The 21,709-nt window shown below is 33.1% G+C and overlaps 1 protein-coding gene across 1 annotated transcript in view; it reads right to left on the bottom strand.

Annotated features, from left to right (window-relative positions):
• The window catches only part of LOC128994270 (elongation of very long chain fatty acids protein AAEL008004-like), an 88,772-nt gene extending 72,225 nt beyond the window's left edge, over window positions 1-16,547 (bottom strand). Inside the window, exon 1 of the mRNA XM_054418686.1 lies at window positions 16,440-16,547. The gene's annotated coding sequence lies outside the window, so the exon portion shown is untranslated. The remainder of the gene's footprint in view (window positions 1-16,439) is intronic.
• Window positions 16,548-21,709: the final 5,162 nt, after the last annotated feature.

Here is a 21,709-nt window from a genome sequence, read left to right as displayed (position 1 = left end):
TTTACAATTTGGGCTGCCCAAAACGTCACTACTACACCGGCTGATCATTATTTTATTATGATTGTTTATGCTGAATTTACAGTTTTATTTAATGTTTACATTTTTAATAACATGGGTTCAATGAGGTAACAGAGACAGAGATACAAGTGACAATAGTTATTTGTGCAACTAGTGAGAAAAGTGAGCAATTGACTCACTCGAGTGAGGCAATTGTACTTTGAACTCGAGTTGCACATTATACTTTTCCTACAGTTACCATAAAACAAATAAATTGGTGAAGAAATATAACCTATTTTTACACAGAAGTGAACTTTTAATATAACATTTAATAAGAAGTGACAAATACAACAGTACAACAGCTGACCAGCTGATTTACAGCCAGTGCTGCCAACGTATTTCGCGCGCATACGACGTTGCCTGCATGTTACGCGCTCACTATTTCGTGCCTTCACGTTGCAAATCTGGAGTGAGACAAAGTAATTAGAGTGAGACAATGTTAACATTGTCTCACTGATGAGCGAATTGGCCACTTTGCTTTCTCAAATCAGTGAGAGAACATGTACATTGTTAGGTAACTGTAGGAAAAGAGACACTTTACCTTGGGAAAAGCGTTAGCGTTAAGGTGTTTAGTTGCAAAAGACTGACGGCTGGAAAAATTGAGAAACAAATGGGAACTGTTACTTACCTAGTTAGAATGGAATACAGACGTAGATGAAAAACATAGACCAAATCAGAATATTGTAAATATATAAAGAAAACTAAAGGAAGAGAATTGTTATACTTATATTATTATTTTAATTGTTATATTATTGTTATACTTTTCGCCACACAACACTGTTTTACTAGACTTTCCACGCAAGGATAGTCTAGAAAACAGCTGTTTGATGCATGGGATTTCATTAGTACTACTGTATTGCAATTATTAGTGTTTACCGAACACCAGCTGATTATAACGAACAATGAGTCTTTATAAACGAAAACATAACCTCTCTTAAAAGCTGCGACTAAAGGATTGTTAAGTCCTTTAGTCGGTGAGAATAAAAAACGGATATGTACAGTTTTTTTTTTATTGTTAGACTGGGACGGGTGGCGTCGTCCTGTAATCCAGCTACTAGGAAGTCACGAATTGTAAAATCATGCACTGTGGATGAGACACACCCTGGTTTAACGTTCGCAAGAGTGAGTACTACGACTATCCGCAGTACTATCCTGAAAATTAGACCAATTCGTATATACCAAAGCCAAAATGTGGTTCAGTTTCCACTATAAACTGTAGGTCCCTTAGTTGCCATTAGCTGTTAATTAACAGTTGTGTCTAAGGAATAAGTCGGCCTTAGTCAATAACATGACTACAAGATCGCGCCACTCATCCTACACTCATATCCATCCATACATGGCTTAAAATACCTACAAAAAATACTTTGTATGGTCACCATTTCATTGAAAAGTATAAAGTATAAAAGTATAATGTAAAGTAGGTTAGTGTAGAGTAGTGTTAAACAAATATCGTTCGTCACTCGTCTAAATTTATTTACCATACTCGTCCGGTAAACACATATTTTCTGGACTAGTAACGTTATAATATTTAAATGGTTTTGATTTTGATTTCCCAGTATATTTTCGTGTTTTTTAGTCAAATGAGTTCAATAACTTAATCTTTTACTACACAACAGTTACATGTCGGAACAACGGAAAAGAGAGTACTGAGTTTTGTCTCCTTGAGATTCCTTGAAGAGGGGTTCCCAAACTTAACTTCTAACACCCTAATAGTTAAGTTTGGGGTGTGATCGGACGAGGGCGTAGTGATACAGGCGGTGGCTGACGTAACCACGTGTCGCAACTATTGAGTAAAAACCGGTCCGAGAAACCGGCACCGTCTCTCCCGAGTAGTCCACTTTCCTAATTTGTTAGGAATACTTACATACTTATTGTGGTTGACCAACATCAATTATCGGACCCACACTCTTGCTTCAATCAGGCTTTGTTTTGGGGCTTTTGGGATTTTGGGGGTTTCGTAACGGTAAATGGGGTTTAAACGGGTTTGTTAGTCATCGGGTGTGTATTTTGAAGTGATTTAAAACAGTTGTTCCCAAAAGGATTAGTTCTTCGGACTTAAACAGGGCAGTAACAAACCCCTATTTACTATACTCAACACAAATGTGGCCAACATTAAAAGGCAATATAAAGAACCCATTACCAACGTTAAACCATATGCAAATGCCAAAACTATACGCCTTTAAAAAAAATAAACCCGACTTTACTCATTGATAAAAAGGTGCAGGCTTCATAAAAAGTATAATAAGGAAGATTTTTAGTTTTCTTGAAAAACTCAGTTTATTATATTAAATAGTTAAAAGAGCGACGTCTCACAAAATAATACCAAGATCTCAATTAGTTTTGGAGAACCTTAACATCTTGGTAGGTATGCAATGCGTGTTTTTATGATAAAAAAAAACGAATACTCCGCTTCAAAACACGTGTAAAAGAGCAATTTCAATCAATGTCTTTACATTACTTCATAATGGGAACATCACACAAACTGTACTCTAAATTAGAGGATATTAACACAAGTTTTTGCCAAAGATCAGCACTTTTGAGGTTTGTTTATGTTGATTTTGAATTTGTTGTAAACAGTTTGATTGTGGTAGGTATTGAAAAGCTTTTACGTGTGTAGGTAATTTGAAAGAAAATAGTGTATTTATATTTATTAATTCTTTCATAATCATACCTTAATGGTATGTTATTTTGATTTACAATACAATTTTGAATACAGTACAATAATGTTTCTCAATTTTGGAAATTTGTTACCTTAAAATATGTTGTACACTATGACGAATAACGATTTTTTCATTTTGTTTTGGTGCCATCCCACGAATCAAATGTTGCATTTTTGTAGGGTCGGATTTTTTATATGAGACATCCCTGTTCCAAGATGGAGTATGCTGTTTACATCACCAAGCGGGAATGGAGCAAAGACTCTAATCATGGTTGAGTGTGACAATAAATAACTTTGAGGTTGACTATAATGATTGAAAATTACTGTTGTAAACAAAGAACACTCAAGAATAATGTCTGTAATAAGTAAAGTACTAATCAAGCAAACCAGTAACTTAACTTAAGTCACAATAGCTCTTAATTCAATATATTAACATGAGACAGATTAAGGCATCTTTAACCAACGATTTAAAGAACTACGCTTAAACCAGGGTATGGAAAGCTGTCAAGTTGTAATTTTGTGCCACGATTATTGCCAAGTAAAATATTCTTAACGTGTTTGGAATAAATGGGATGGTAATTTGTAAAACCCCTTTTTGGTTGTTGATTTTTACGATGTTACGATTTACATGTCAGCATATGAAGTTTGGCTTTCAATGTGTTTAAACCCAGCAGCAAACCTGGTTGAAATTCCAAATGTTTAGATCTTAAATATGCGGCAGCTAGTGTAAAAACACGTGTAGTCTGTAGACTATCGATAACGGAAGGTGTTTCAAGTCAACAACCTTTAGCAGGTTACTCATCTAACCTTGAGACAAAGCCTTCATTCAGTCTTTTTGTATCTGTTATCACGTTCCATTCAATACGAGGTTTGCCCCTTTTCCTCATCGTTCACAGTTGTAGCCTTGACTTTGGCCCAGTAATTTAAAATTGGATGTCTGAGCGTTTCCTCAAATCTAAATTTCGTTTTGCGGTTTTCCTTGATGGTAGCACTAAATGGATCATTGGTTAAATGATTTGCGTGAGATGTGTAAAGTTCGTTTACATTTTCGTTGAAAAAGTCCTTGGTTGTACTTATCCATTTGTTGTAGGGATTAAATAATTTGAATGATTCAAACGTTGTTTAATTCACCTTTGGGCTTGTTATATGTAAGGATACGAATCCTTCATTATGGTCGAATTGGATTATTTGTAATGGATAGCCTGGATTTGAACAAGTCCGTGTTTAGAATTGTGCTAAATTGGTTTTAGATTTTTAAATAAATAAAAACTGTGTGCAGCGCAAACCACAAATATCAGCCGAACTTTTGTCAGGTTTTATTTGTCTGAAAAAAAGAAAAAAACCAATAAATTCTTGAAACTTATAAAAAACATTCTGTAAATCTTGTAGGGTATTGAAAAATATCATATTCCACCACAAATTATTTTTGGATGTTTTAAGCCGTTTTGGAAACGTTAATTGGGGGCTGAAAGCTACGTATTTCTGTCCATGCCAGTTGTCATCGTCATTTGGGGACCGAGCTGGTTTTTGCGGCCCAAAAATCTGGTGTTCACTTATCTACTTAAACCATTAATGCATATACACAAAAACAAGCGTTCATAGCATGAGCCGACCGGCCGAAAGGGTTTTGCAGCTCTCGATCGTTTTAAATTCTCGACTTTGTCTCGAACTTAAAAATTATCTCGAGCCTGCAAAACCTCATTTTCAGCCCTAGGTACAGAATGTACTATTTCTTAACGTTTTAGCTGACAAAAACAGCAGTCTTGATAAAATTATTGACATTGAACATTTCAATGCTGTAAGAATATGTTTGATCTCTGTAGAAAAATGTACCTGTCTACTTAATTGAAAAACTGACGTGTGAACCTCATCCTATATGAATCTCTAATGTGTACCTTAACACTGACCCTACTATTCAACGGTGTGAACTAGTCTTGTCTTCTCACAATAATCTCTTGTTCCCAACGTACTTTCAAGGTGTTTGACGTAGTACAGGTTAAACACATTATGTAATCAATCTAATCTTTTAGGGGAACGGTGTTTGTCAAAACGTTTAAACCGCAGTTTCTTAGCGCATAGTTTTGCAATATGTCGACTTTATAATTCTATCAATTTTCTACCGTCAACTATTTCAAGTTTATACCTCACCAACTATATTGCCGTACCATTTTTACAACTCTTTATCTATATTAGTTTATCACGCTTCTACCGTATAACTTATATTACTTTATCACGCTTTCAATGATCTATATTAATCCATTTCGTTTCCATTGGATCAACTAATAATCATGTCAAGCTTCCACAGGGTAATTTATATAATCTCGTGCTTCGCAACGGGAAGATGTACTAAACCAAACAATTGTTAAATTGTTAAGTAGTTCAAATTTATATACAAAATTAGTATAGACATTCCATCCCCATGTTAAAGTTGTAGCCAGGTTTTTTGTAAAATTTGTCATAGTTGATGTGAGCCACCTACATATTGCGCTGATCTAAATTACTGATTTCTGCTGATTACATGATGGTTTTTACCAAGTCAAACTGATGGAATGACTTATTATGAGCTATATCAATCGTTGTGACCCAGCAACTATGTCAGTAACGAAAAATAAGGCACAAAAAAGAGTTTTAGACACTAGCGCAATCTCTGACTGGCTCACACGACTAAATTTTTTTTAAATAAAAAATTGGCGACAGCTGATCCATATAGATGGGATGTCTTCTTCTGTATCCAATAGTCAATGATACAAGTCACCAAATTTATAAAATAAAAATCATCGACTACATTGTAATTATTCTACATGAAAATATATCAATAACATTATTTTCATAACTTAGAAACTTTAATAAATCAAAATCAGAGCCAGGGTTGATACAGCAACTGTTATAGATTTTTTTATTTCCATAATCAATGGCATATTTTTAGAATAAAAATTATCAATGACCAATTTTTTAGATAAATAAACCTACAACATAGTAGGTATGAGTAAAATATTTTATTTTATTTATTTGGATCAGCTGTCTGAAACTGATATCAATAACATAATTTTCATAACTTACGGCTATAGAATCTTTCTTTATTTCCATGATCAATGATATAAATGAACCTACCACATTTGTGTATAATATTTTATTTTCTTTGTTTGGATCAGCTGTCTGAAATTGTGAAATATTCATTTTTAACAGTTCTGACTGTCTACATTGAAATGTCAAAACAAAGATTGTGAATTTTCTCATGCTTCATTCGAGACCAATTATAAATATTTACTTTTGAAAACCTCACCTCAAATCTTCGGACATCCAAGGGGCGTAGTCGGAGAGGAACTCAGGAAAGTGGATAGTCCTATGACATTCCTAGATATGTGAACAATCTTTGTGCTTAATTTGGGTTGTATCGGTTTAGTATTTTAGTCGTGGCAGCCGGACAGACAGACGCCACCTCAATTTTATAATAGTAGAGATAGATATATAGATTTCACGTTTCAACTCATCCACTTATATCACACGTATAGCTATTTCATGTGATTAATACATAGGCTAGGGTACGTCAACATAATAATTCAATCATATCAACCATCTCTTTTCCTTATATCACGTTTCTCCCATCAACATATCAAGTTGGGTTACTAGTCTAGAAATGATTAATCATTCTCCACTGATATCATGTTTCGAACCATTCAAAGTCATTATAAGGTTAAGTGTCTGAAACAGATTTTATAATCAAACGTTGGCAGAATGCCAATAATATAAACAGCTAAAGTTACAAAATAAATACGCAAGCTGATTATGGAAAATCGCAAATATTTGAGAACTTCAATAAAAAAACAGGGGTTTTGTTTTCTGGTTAAGCCTAAATAAAGAGGTAAAAAAAACACATTTCTGCCTAAAAACATCTCTTAAATCTGGCTAAATAGGTGTTTACTGTAATATTGGTGGTGCAGTATTTTGATAATCATGACGATACTGATCAAAGAATCTCAATAACACGAACACTTTTAAGAGTGAATTATGTATCAGCTGCATTTGATTTCATTGACTGTTGGGTGGGTGAAAATATTATATCCACTATCACTTTTGTGTATTCGACAGTTGAACCTAGGTTGTGTATGACTTTTTCTGTGATAATTATCATTGATCATGGTTATGGACTTTTCTCAGGATCGAACAGGTGACCTTTATTTATTGGATTATCTTTTATGTAAAGTAAACAATTTATTTTAGAACTATCAAAACTGAACTTGAACCATAGAACGATGGGTCTTAACACAGACTTGCATGGACGAACCATTCGTGGCCTGTGACTGGGTGGGCATAAATTCAAATTGGGTTTTGATCGCTAAAAAATGTGAGCACAATGATAGCTTTTACCATAGCCTTCTCTATACAAGGCCGCGGCAATGGTCTGTGGCAACGTCGCACCGGCCTGTTGCCATGGTAATAGTAATAATAACAAACATATAAACATAAACATTGCATAGACTCTCCATTAAGAATTAATGCAACTGCTGTTTCAGTAGACCAGAACTGCGGCATTGTCACGTTTGTCTCGTGGGAACTTGGATTAGAGGAAGCCATGGTTTTACATCAGTTGATGATAAATCAATCAATGTAGAATGCAGAAGACAACATAAAGGGAATGTTAATGTCTGGCAACGCATGATGTTTTTTGGGTATCTTAATTTGTGTAGTTTTGCTGCCCAAATCAATGAGGGGTTGACAAACGATCATGTTGATAACTAATTAACTCCATGTAGTCAGTAACAATGCCACACACTTTAATTCTTCATCTACTTTCATTTTTATAACGTGTTGCCTCAGTCAAACCTATGACCTGTAATGGAAACTTTTTTCTGAGCCTCCAACTGAACGATGTACAGAAATCAAATAGAGATCAAATAGGCACGGGCCAGTCCTTGGTAGGAGAAGTAGAAGACAAGTTCCATCATACAGACTATAACACCATAACATAGGAGAATATGAATTTGTGAGATAACTATTCAAACTCTCCAATGTTCCAGAGATTTGCTAACTCTTTACCACAGACGTATGATGCAGTAAACAGTTTTGAAAGACCGGTTGAACTAAGTGCAACGAAGTTGAACATCACACGCGTGTGTCAAACATAGTTGGGAAACTAGTTGCGAAAGTAGGGCCAATGTCACGTCGCGTGCGAGGATGTCCAAGGACTTTACTTGGGCAACTGTGGCTTCCTCCGACCCGGGACCTGTCTTGATAATTGCAGGACAGACAATGGTGACCAAGTACCGTGAGAACTTGGGGATTGTGGAGATTAAAAACGCACTGATAAAGTATAGAACATTAGAATGTAATAAAAAGTGTACAACTTATTAGAAATTGGTGTGAACGTATTTGGTGAGTCGGTGTGGTAAGCAAGGCAGCGATGTCTTGGGTTCCCTTTCCGATTCCGCTACGAAAATGTATCAGTGCGGTCCATGCTTATTTTGTACCAGCTCGACCTTTGCTTTGCTTGATGAATTCCTCGCTCAAAAGGACTTATGTGGACTGGTAAATACAGTGGAAAGTAGCTGCTAACTTCTTTAAGAAAAGAAGAAGGTCAAAATAATCTCATCGACGGGCAGATGGCAAGCTAGTTGGACATAGTGGCAGCCAAAGAGTGAAACGACGAATACGGTTATGTTCACGACAAGGGAAATATCTTAACTCTCATTGAAAGTGTGCATCCAATTTGACGAAAGGAGAAAGAGATAAGTTTAACATGCGTTACTTTGATTTGTGTGTAAAAAAATACAAGCCTACTGAAAAGTTCATTAAAAGTTCGTTAAAAGAAAAAGTTGTAAAACAAGGATGGACTTATATTCTTCATAGTAGAACAAATTATGCTAGTAGGATGATCTAGATCTAGACCTTCCTCTCCCAAAAACCTTCCAATATGAGTAGTCTACATGATCATAAAGGGATTTCTTCTATAATATTTTATTTTGGAAATTTTAAATGGGTCTAGGCGTTTGGACTGTCATATGATCGTTGCATTGTTGGTCTTTAACTACGCGTTTAGCTGAGATACAGTAGCTATCGGAATCCAAACAAGATTACTTAACTAAAGAGGTTAATCCTGGTCTTGTAACTTTTTGGTAATTGCAGTCCTGAGCTTTAATTTCATAAATAATCTGCCAAGAACTTTATTTTCCACGGATTTCGACTCCATCTTTTACCGACACACGCTGAAAGGACTTTTAAAATATTCAAAATCAGATAAAATACTTTAACAAAGTAGGCACAGGTGTATATCACGTAGGCGTAACCGTCTTGGGAATCCTGTGATGACCTTAAGATGACCTTGGGGCACGCAGGGAAACGAACAACTTCCGGAGAATCACGACCGCCCCCGCCACTACGACGAGCAGCAGCCTCAAGGCTCAGCAAAAGACTTTGTCAACTCCTGAGAAATGCTCTATACTCTGTATGACAGAAGCTGTCTCCTGACCCTCCATCTACCTGGGGTCTGGCCAAAGGTTTAAGGACCGGCCCAGCCCCAGATAGACGGAGGGTCAAGAGGCAGGACCCATCATACAGACTATAACACCCATCTTTGCAAAAACCCATCAATATCATGACAATATAACCATGCTAGATTCTGGTTAACATCTCGTACTTCGGTGTGAGACATGTTTGATATACAGTGTGCAAAAACTGGCGTAGACCCTACGAAAATCAAAACAAAGCATTTTAACTTCTTTTAAAGCTCGTTGTCTGAACAAGAAAACGATTACTGGTTGAACCAATTGCATTCACCCAAAACAAACAAATTGAAGTACAGTAAAACGTTTGATGTCTTCTCTTAAATTCTCATCTTCCATTATAATATATTTCTCCCAATATGTACTCTCTTGATGAGCTTACATTTTTCTTAAGGGTATCTCTGCCAGGAGGGCTTATGCTTTCATGAAATAGTTGTATAGGCAAACATATTTTCAATACAACACCAATTCCGATTTTCACACCATTAAGCCCTTGAACAGCTTTTGATGAATTTGAAAATGAAAATGAATCTTCTTGAATTGCCTAAGCAATATAATTTTGAATCATTTCCCGATAACTTTACCAAAGCAAAATATTTACCCCTAAACCACCAATGGTGTATTAAAAGCACATTTTTTGTGTTTAAAATGGGGTTTTGTAAAAGAAAGTATTTATTAGTGTCAAACCGCCAATGGTGCATACATTTTTTGTGTTTAAAAGGGGTTTTGTAAAAGAAAATGTTTATTAGAGCCCCCCCCCCAGTACTTTACACCATTAAATACAAGAGACTTAAAATTGCTCCATCCCATAAGTTAAGTACTTCAATATAATTCTTGAAGGATTTTCCCGCATAGTATTTCCTTCCTATTAAGATCCTCGTCAACCAATGCCGCCTAGATCTACTAACTCACCTACGACTAGGAAGTATTAAACAGTAGGTACGCCTATCTGACATTTCAGACGCCAAGCGATAGTCTAGACTAGGCCTTGATATGACCTCGCTACATACAAATATACACATACATTATGCACCTGCATATCCACCAACACTATGTTTACTGGGATTTAAATTGTGTGTTTTGTATTAGTGTGATTTAAATTGTGTTTAGACTGGCTAATTTGCAGCTTGGGGTAGTGTAATAATAGTTAACCAACGTTCAGGTTTTGATCGAGAAAATTCTTCGGTACAGAGAAATCATTCCTTATCTATCTTTTATAGGTGAACCTATGGTTTAAGGTGGGTTCTAAACCACCGATCATGACATTATCACCATAATCTCATATCTAAGGTATGTTTCATTTAAATAATTACAGGGAACTTAGAGGCCTACATTTACGGTTGTTGGCTCCTTCATACATAAAGATTTATACACCCTGACCGTAATACTATTCGTTAAAAGCATCCGATTTCTAAAACACTAAATTTACATTAATACCTAACTTTTGAGCTTTGCCACAAAAAATATCTGTAAGTAAAACCAAAATTGTCATAAACAATCCTTTACTGATGAAAACTTGAGAATTGAATTCCCGATAACGATCAAAATCCTCTTCTTTCTTAACCCCACCGATCTAGGCCAGTTCGGTAACAGCACGGGAAAGTGGAGTTCATTTCTTGATAGGAATAATACTAACGACGTACCTATTATTAAATTGCAACTGAAGCTAGTTACACAACCGTCACTGTTGGTTGCAACTGGGATTCCCAATGCGGAGCGTATACACGTTAATTGCTACTGTAAGTAGTAAAATCTAACTAATGATGGTCGATATAATCAAATAGGTGGGAGAAACCTGGGTGAAGCTATGGCGAGAATCCTGTAATTTAACTTTATTCACACGGTACAATGCGTCGTATTTTAAAATAAGCTTTAGTAATATTTCAATCTAAATAAAAAGGTTACAATACCTGCAGACTGCATAGTGGTCCTTGATAATCCAACAGGATTACGCGTTTCGGTCTTACTATACCCTCTTTAAATCCTTATATACAAAACATGAATTTTTCTACACATAGTCACGTCACGTGTTTTAAACATAGTCACAAAACATTAAATCCCGAATAAACTATTTACAGTAGGCTTACGAACTAAAGCGAGAGACAAAATAAACGGTATCATCAAACTGACATATACTTTCTCCCATAAGCTTGTAAACAACCTTTATCATGGGTAAGTGGTGGGTGTAACTATGATATTCTAAAGGGATAAATCACAGCAGTTGCAATAACTTTTGAACCGTAATTGTTACAGCAATGGTGGGTTGAACTATTTTTGTTTAAAATTATAAGGACCATAAAACATAAGTTTTAATCAAAACTGGCGTTCTTCCTAAAATCCTATATTTTGTTTCTTTATGGAGTTTTTTTATGATAAATAACACAAGTTACAACAACTTTTGAACAGTAATTTTTACAGAAATGGAATTTGTACAATTTTGTTCAACATTTTAAGGATCATACTAATTTTAATCAAAACCGGCCTTTTTTCTAAAATCCAATTTTTCGTTTTATGGGATTTTATGGGGAAATAACATTGAGTTACAATAACTTTGGAGCCGTAATTTTTACGGAAATGGAATTTTATCAATTTTTCAGAATTTAAAGGACTATAATATAATGAATTTGAGCAACGCACGCATTTCAAGTGTTGAGTCGAGACTAAAACATCCAAAAGAAAAATTTGAACCTAAATCCACAATATATGTAGAATAATTCAACTCTTATCTCTTAGACTTTAAAAAGCGGCGTAATCCAAGCAATATATAAAATATCTACTTCTGCATACATCCACCAGTAAGATATAAATTTATCTACAAGTAAAATAAACTTATACACTTTGTTGTTTAAGTAATTAAATGACAAATTTACTACTCAACTGTCTTTTGTTCCTTTAAAAATTAAATATTGTTTAATATCACAGTCCGTAGCCTACAACAGCTGGCAGACGTGATAAGGCGTCCAAGGACAGATAATAACCTAAACGCAAATTTTGGGTCCGGGGGCTGTAGGTCAAGAACTCTGACGAGATACATAATTTTATAACTCGATAGCCAGGTGTTCCTTGTTCGGACGTGATTGGGAAACTAAATGCCAAAGTATGGAATTAGTTATTGGAGATTTTGACATAAATTTCCTGTGACCAAGGTTTAAGAAATTTCAATAGCGGTTAGGTTATTTTGTATATAAAACGAAAACTGATAGGTATTTGCAGAAGTAATACGAAAAAACCTCAATTCCTAAACAGATTTTTGTCATTATTGTATCTAAGTAATTATGATAATTCTTCAAATACTAACTTCTCTATGAGAATAATATTTAAAACAGTTCGATGTTTTTCACTAAAACACACATCTTGCTGCATTTTGATTCTCTTAAAACTGATTTAAATAATGTTGCGATTTTTTCTGCCTGTCAAAACTCAACCTAATTTTTAACTTGTTAGTTTAAGTCCGTAATGTCTGCCAAAGCTAAAATAGACCAAACAAAAATGTCAAACATATTTTAGCAACACATTTAATAGCATAAGTATGATTACAGTAGTTCATAATATCTTAGTCTACGGTTGGCTCCACAATACTGAATCATGTCATAATAGTACATATTCTAGTGATTGTCCGGATTCGAACCCAAAACCTCCGAAACTTCAAGCATTACAACTATTAAACCATCAGTGTCCCATAGTGATTTTATTTTTCACGATTGGTATTCCCAATAGATAAAAGGAAAGAAAATTTACCAATTGGTACAGGAAAGGATTTATGAATAAATTATATTCATGAATATAAAAAATGTCTTGAGCGTATTCCCTAGAGGAAAGTAAGAATACCTAGTTGTTTGTTAACTACATGAGCGATAGATCCTGAAAATTCTATTAGTAAGCGGTAAATAATAACTTGTAGAGAAAATAATCGGCTTAATCCCCCTCGTGCGTTTCTGGACAATGAAGTGTCCATGCTGGATTAAAGCGGTTGGACATTGATTTCATGCCGAATTGGGTTTCGATTTAACAGACAAACTGGTGTGAGAAATTCTTTCAAATACTTACTTTTAATTTTACATATTTATGTTTTGGCACTTATTCTGTGTTTTATATAAAAAAAAAACCTTTGCTACACGTTATTGTATGGATAATAAAACAAATTTTAAGTTGAATAGACTTAAATACTTTACTAGAAATGGTGACCATACGAAAGTAGACATTTTAAGTATGAATTGAGATGAGTGTAGATCCTTGCATTATATGCGTAAAATGTGTAATCAGGTTTTTATTTCTTGGGTACACAAGATAATTGTTTGCGTTAGAATTTTTGAGTGACCTAACTCCTAGCAAATGTTTTTAGAAAATAAAAACATGATTTGTTAAGAATAAACGAGAAATATCATAAAATGATTTTACTAGATGAATTTTCCTCGTGTAAAGCACTTAATTAAATTAATTACATAAATAAATTAAAATTGAGGGGAATCAAACAGCTGGATTGAGGATTAACAACAGTAAAATCTTTCCGTTGAGTTTGCGAAGAAAATAGTACCTATTAAGAAATGCATTATCGTATTATTATACAGCTTTTTAACTTTATAATCGTACTAAATTGTATATTTAATTACGAACCAATAAAGCCTTTTATCCGCATGACTAAATAAACATGTTAAATAATTTCAGTTGTAAATTTATTATTTTGTTGGCGGAGCAATACATACCTACATAATACAGTAGGCTTAACATATAGTAGCAACAGTGAAAACAATATATTGTTACCTGGTCGCCATTTCATTAAAAAGTATTTAAGTATTAAATGTATTAAAGTATATAGTAGCAAAAGAAGAAATAACTAATTTTGGGTGCTAATTCATAAAGGTTTAACATTTTTCGAATTTACGTTTTGAGAGATAATTTTCTGAAAGAAATGGTGCAGTATGTCGAGAAATATACATCGCACCGGATTCAAACGCATTTTCAATCCTTGTTCGTTAATCTTGAGTTAGGGCCGAAATTAGTTACCTTGTCCTATTGACGAAATTCGCGCTATTCAGTTTACCTAGGCCTGCCTATATACGCAGAAAATAAACAGTTTAAATAATAAAACAAAAATAACCTAAAAACAAATATACCAGTACTTTATTTGCCATCACTACATTTGTTACAATAGCTATTTCCACCGAGATCTTCGTCACTTAAGTAGTATTTAAGGAAGTTTATTTTCTAGTCTGGATTGTTTAAACAATCAGTAAGAGCCCAAACACGGCAGCATCAGCGGTGGCTAACAACAATGTCGTCAATACCAACACAACAAAACAAAACAAACCCACCCAGTGGGAGAAAGTTGGTATTATCGCATAATGACACCGGTTTCTTGTTCCAGTAATCGAAATCTAGTCGAAATCGAAAAGGATCAAACTCGTTTCAGTGCTGCTGTAAATCTATTGATAATAAAAAATATTAAAATTTTTTTAACATTTCAAGTAGATGTTGTGAAGATTTTTGTAAGATTTTTTTGAAAAACGTGGATCTAAAACTGTAATAGACTGCTTGAGAGATTAATAAAACATACAGATTGAGTTATTAATTAGAAAGGTTTCTAAAATAATATTATTAGCGATTAATTAACATTTTTAAATGGTTTTATTCTATTTTTGTTTTAGATTTATTGGAACTAAATAACCTATCATGGACGGTCCTTTTGGTTGACTTCTAAGGTCCCTAAAAGGAAAACTTACAATGGTAGTATATACCTGGTAGTTTTCATATAGCTAGCCCACATGAAACCTATACCTAAGACTATAGCTATAACTATAAATTACCATAGGTAATTGCGGTCATTTACTCTTTAATTAGGTTTAAGAAAACTGTTCTATCCATTCATCATTGTAACGTGAAAATGAATGAATAATTTTCTTTGTTTAGTATTAGATATAAAATGGGAAATTTTCTGTTCAACATTGATGTGTGCAGCTAATTATTTTTGATGTTAAGTCTTGGGGACAGACAAATAGATTTTCAAGTTTCATTTTTTTTTGTAATCAGTTTAACGTATTATGTTGATATTTTTCTCAGCTCAATGTATAAATGATTAATTTAAAACTAGGTAAAAAATAACACAATTAAACTACATTAAATGATCAAAATCAAGTCAACAATAAAATACCAATTCCCTCCCTTAATACAAAAATTTGCAAAATAGGGATAAATAACTTTGAGTGGTCAGATCTAAGATTATTTCAAATATTTCAAAATTGTATGTAATAAATTATCTGTTTGCAAGTAAGCGTTAGGAGGATTACAAATTTAAATCTTCGTGTTCGTGTGCATTCCATTGATTACAGCTTACAGGGAATGTTGAAAGAGAACGTTCATGCCTTGAGACGAAGAAAGCGAAAGGAATACTCGGGTGGTTCACTGACACGAAAATAAACCGACACATACTAGTTAACATAACTTTGTAAATTATGTACTTTGGTTTTTTTTTTTTTGTATCGAAAGAAGTGTAGGAAATGTATTTTTATATTGGAGGTATAACATAAAATTGCGTACAAAGAAAAGAAATGTTTGATTTAATAATTGATTTATTCGTTCAACTGTTTCAAATATCCTACATATATTTCATTATTGTTTAAAATAATCGATGTACAATTTTAAATAAAAAAATTCCTAACAAGCATATAAGCAAGTTATTTTGTGCTCAAAGTTTATTAAAAGCAATTCAAGTATTTGAAACTAGTTTTGCACACATGGTGTATTTTAGTAAACAAAAGCTTTACAATGTTTACGGTTTAATTTTAATTGAATTAAGGCCACAGCAGTTTAAAAATAAATACTTTAATTACATGCATTTAAAGATGTCAATGGAACAATTTAATATATTTAACCTAAAAAATATGTTAATTTACAACGAAATTAACTAAAATAATTGGTAAAATAAAACAAAAAGACCAAATCTCCCCAATAATAAGGAAAGGGGGGGGGGTTTATTTATACCCCAGACTGTTACCTATTTTAAATTCAAACAATAATATTATTGTTTTATATTTAATTTTAAAATCTGGTAGTTGTAAATTATTTGTGTTCAAATCCTCAATTCATAAAGCCCTACACATTTATCATCCTTCATATTAGAAAACAATCGTTAAAACTGTAAAAATTATTTTATAATTTTATTCTATAAAATAATTTAGAAACTTAAAATCAACTTTGTTAACACTTTGTTACTCCATGGCCAATACCTGTGTTGTTGATGGTGGCAGTGGTAGGGTGGTCAGATCCTGAGTAGAGTTCCGAGTCCTGAGAAGCACTCACGATCACAGGGTTATAGCAACTGATCCTGTGAGAAGGTCTGTAGCGCTGGGCCGAGCTGTGACGTCACCGGGCCTTCAACCTGCCTCAGCATGACACGCGAGTCCTCAAGGACCTGCCTCTGCACTTGGTGGTGGAAACACAAAAAAAAGTCCCCGGAGCTGGAAGTATAGCATTTGTAAAATGTGTTTTCGTTTGGGTAAGAAAATTAACAATTTATGAAGAGTAAATAAACTTTATCAGCAATTTGACACTTTTTCTACCATTCTTGTTAACAGACTTGATCAAAGTGGAGTAACTGTGATATTTACTCGGGAAGCTACAAGAAATGCAATTTTTGAACTGTAATTTTAACAGACATAGTAAAAGAATTGCAAATAAATTTAGTATGGAGTAGCAGGTTTTTTTAATGAAAATGTCTTTATAATATGAGAGGGTTTTTATCGGAAAATGAAATTAATTACGATAAATTTTAAACAGTTTTTTTACAGCAATGTTAGTGTTGTTTAGAATTAAGAACGATAGGCTAAACAATTTTAATTAAAATAGTGTGAAACGTTTTTGGTGAATTTTAGATCTTACGTATTTTATGTGTCTAATGGGAACATCACCAGTAAAAATAAAATTTCAAAAACCCCACAAAACACCTGGAGATACCATAGGTTTGCAAATGAGAGAAAATATGTTTAAAATACATTCTACAAAGGTTTGTTTTTATTTGGTCAGTGTTTGAATGCATACTTTGGATGATTTTTACTCATCCATTTTTAAGAAAAACTAGAACGAAAGCTAAATACGCCGAACTAAAAAAAAACATATTATTTTACATATTTCACTACGTGGTAAAAGACACAAAAAATGTGACACAAAAGTGTGAAGAATAATGTTAGTTTATACAAATTAATTTGAAATCGTTTGCTAATGAGGCCTAGAACGTCTAAGAATTTTTCATAAGTTTTAGGAAGGGCCTGTCTTTTATGAGGCCAAAGTTTAATTTACTATCTAAAACATAAAAATATAAATCACTTGCAATAATTAACTTTATGTTCACTCAAAAAAGATTGACCTCATGGGGCTAAAACAACCAGAAACGAAAGTTATGTTGGGAAAGTGAAAGAGATTTACTAAGTAACTAGTTAACGTTTGTTAGTATAATTATCTAAAACAATCTCAAGAAAAGCCTCAGAGCCGTTCTTATGCACCATTGACTTTTCATGTATTACTTGGTACTTCATGTATTACTTTGACTCACAAAATGTGTAACGCTGAAGGCAAACTATTATCCATATTGATAGACTTTTATATATTTGTTTACTGAGAATCAAGATTTTAAGAAGAGCCGTTTTTGCATCTTTTTTCCTATTAAATCGGAGCTTACGTAGAAATGGCGTTTAAGTGTTTATAGAAACAATAGTAGTTATCTTGTGGAATAAATAGCTGATTTATCTGTTAGTTAAAGCATAGATAAAACATACTCTAGTTCTGTACGTCCAACTCTAGAGGTAATGTTTTGTTTACAATTTGTTTCTTGTTATTTCAGTAATTTAAAACCTCGTTTAACCAAATAAAACGGCCTAGTCATAAACAATAACTGGTCTCCTTGTTATATAACCAAATAGTAAAGCACAAATCATGAAAATCACCCTAAAATAATAGAAACAAAGTTTTGTCGACACTAGCGCCCAGTGTCACCGTACATGAACTAGACACGAAAAACATGCTTCAAAATGTAGACTACAATGGGATGAGGAGTGAGTTGATTAGTCTATGGTTTAAGTAAATACTATCATTCAGAGAGAAAGACACAACTTTAAATGATTTGTTTTGCTACAGGAAGCATTAATAAACATTAGAAAAGTTTACTTTTAATTTTTGCCTGGTGGTTAGTCTGAATTGTAAAGTGCAAAAGTTTATTTGCAAACTAAATATAAGTTATTGACACCTTTCTATTTCTAGATATATTTGATAGTTCGAATAGTTTGTATTAATGAAATTTCCTGTTATTTTTCCGATTCAGTCCTTGGGTTTAGTGATGTCAAATGAACGGTAATGTAACTGTTTTTGTTTTCCATTTACAGGGTTACGGCAGCTAAACAGGTTATTTGTGGGTTTATTTGCTGACGACGTAATCTTATTAGAAGGGGTATTAGATCTAATAGTTTGTCTCTGGGGTCACTAGTGGTCAATTATGTAATAGGGTGAAAATGCTACAAAAAACTTTTGCAAAACTAACTTTTGACAGTTAGCCTGACCATACTACTGGACCGAATTACGGGTTGTACCAAAAGAAAGGTTAACGGTCCTATATGTGCAAGTTTTATTCGTATTTTGAAAATATTTATGTTAATTGGGTCAAAAATAAAAATTCTACTTTTCTTATGGAGGGTTAACATAAGCATGTTTCTTTAAAACCTTTTTTCCCAGCTCTTGTGCATCACAGGGAAAATCTATGCATACCGTTAGAAAGATATTTGCCTGTAGGTGTGCAAAATCCCTTTATAAATTTTAAAAAGAGCAAAGATAAGCACAAAAACTTGATTTAAAATTTGAAATAATAACATGAACCTTATGAGTTGCCATGTTGGTGACGAAACAATAACAAAATATAAACAGAAAATCAAAACAAATAGAAGAAATTCCAATCAGATGTTTTTTTTTATAGCGTGGGGTGAAAATGGAGTTTTGCACAATATATACTTTTGGTCGAGTTTTCGACCACGGGGTGAGCTCTAGTATAAATTTAATATAGGCCTCTTGCTTAGATACATAAAAGCACGATATTTTTCACAAAAAATGCGATTCGAGAATGTAATTGTAAGTAAACATGTTTACCTTTTCTTTTAGCGAATTTCCCTATAGGGAAGTAGCTATTACCGTAGGTGGCACGGTAAGACCTAGACCCGGGACCGATTTACTTTTTCATTTTGATGTCCCCAGAGGCCAAAAACACCATTAGTTCAAATTTTTATATATGTATATATATATAGACTTATATATATATATATATACGTCCGTGAACGCGATAACTTGAGTATTTTTTGTCCGATTTTGATGAAATTTGGTTTAAAGGTGTAAAGCGGGATAAACTTGAATGATTTCGCGAACCAGCACGATCGGACCATGGGAAACGGGGCTTTACGGGGGGTTTTATGGGGTAAAAATTGGTTTTTCTTACTTTTGACCCTCAAAACACAAAATTTCCCGATTTCTCTTTAGACCAGTTTAAAGAGCTTAAAAAACAAATAGTTTAGTATATAAAAGAGTTTTTGTTCGATTATTAGTAACGGAGAAAATTTAAAAAATTGTAAATTTAAAATTCCCATGTAATTCTTATGGAGAATATTGTCAAATGTTGTAGTTTGCTTGTTTATGGATATATTTTGATCAAACTTGGCAAATTTATTTATTTTGTACTAAGCTATCAATATTTTACTCAAAAACACACTTTATTAGTTTCCTTGTAGCAGCAAACCTAGGTACTCGTTAAACCTAATGTTATTAAAATATATTTAACTGAAAATCAATTCAGACAAATGGAAATTCGTTTAGTCGGCAGGTTTGCTGCGGCGGGGGTATTTTAGTAATGCTAAGATTATTTAAATCTCTTTGCTTATAAAATTTGAACAACAAATTTAAATGTTGTGCTTTTATAGAACATTTTGTTAAATTAAATCGAGTCATCACCATTATTAAAATAATTTGTTTGATTCGATCTAGATAATATCGGAAGAGTCATATTCACATATATGAAAGTATTAAAATGTAGTGTAAAAAGTTATTGAAATTTCTTTGTTTATTCTTGTGTTGAACATATTGGGTGAAATTTATTTTTCAATTCCTTTGTTTTAAGGTAGGCTTATATTCTTTTTTAAGGAACATGAATTATTATTTTGTATAATGTCACATTTGAATGTAATACTGCGAAATTCTTAGCCCATATATGATTGTAATTTTTATTTAGCTTCCTATCACTCAAACATATGTCCGATGTCATAATCATAATTTTAAGATTCATTCACAAATTTAAAAGAATTTTTCTTTTGCTTTACAACCACGTGTATAATTACATGTCAAATATTCTTAGTCGTATTTTTTGCTCTTGACCGTGAACAAAGGTTACAGGTAATTCCTGAGATCCATCCTGACCAGTCTCACCGAGTCATCAGTCACCTTGTCCAATCATCAGTCACCGTTCATCAGCTGATTATTCTGCTGATTGTGGAGCGCTGATGTGGTGTGATTAGTAACAAGTACACCAGCGATGCAAAATGGTACTTCATCGTATGACGTAGTCAGACGTCCGGGCAAATAGATTCTCGGTAAAAGTAATTCAGTTGAATCAAAATTGAAGGGATTCTGAAGTAATGCGGTAATTTTAAGGTAATTAGGGATTTCACAGGATATTTACGTACAAATTTTATTTTTGAACTTTCATAGTAAAATTTGTTTTTAAAATACTTAATAGGTGTAGTAAAAGGACCTATTTTGTTTTGATGTTTTCATAATTACTTTTTCATTAATCACCATTAATTATTATGCATGATACATACTACGGTGCAACCATTCCCAAAGCCCATATTGAAGGACAAAATGCATTACTCTTTTTAATAAATACTTTGCCAAGAGATAATATAGATTTATCACTCTCCTTATAAATTTTCCATCCTTGTACATAAGCTAAACAATATATTACTCATTCAGTATTTATAGACTATGCGTCTATCCTTTTTATTTTTTTTTTTCAACATTCAAACAACAAAATCTTTTTTTCGCTCATCCTCTGGAGTCGACCAAAATATGCAGCATATGTTTTAAGCAATCCTGTTAGAAGAAAATTAAATACCGTATATTCCTATACAATATTTTATAAATAGGCTATTAGTTAATCGTTTATAATTTAAAACAAAGGTTCGATATATATATTTCTTTCTGTATATATATCTTCATCTTTTCGCAACTACCATTAGATAAACACTTTCACACTAAGACCACTCGAAAATAGCCAGACAAAAACACAGATTTATTGACAACTTGCAGTATCAAAAGACAATATATATCTATATTAGTTTAGTAAGAATATATTGTTTTTATGAATATATTTAATGTTAATTTCGAAAAATGTTATGGTTAATAATCTTCTAACCTTTGATGATTTTTCCATGTTATGCACTACTTTCCCCTAACACACCACACTTCCTCT

Source organism: Macrosteles quadrilineatus, unplaced genomic scaffold, assembly GCF_028750875.1.
Source record: "Macrosteles quadrilineatus isolate MER2022 unplaced genomic scaffold, UCM_ALF_1.0 Scaffold_5__1_contigs__length_97177068, whole genome shotgun sequence".
Lineage (NCBI taxonomy): Eukaryota > Metazoa > Arthropoda > Insecta > Hemiptera > Cicadellidae > Macrosteles > Macrosteles quadrilineatus.
This window is presented reverse-complemented; position numbering and strand designations above follow the sequence as displayed.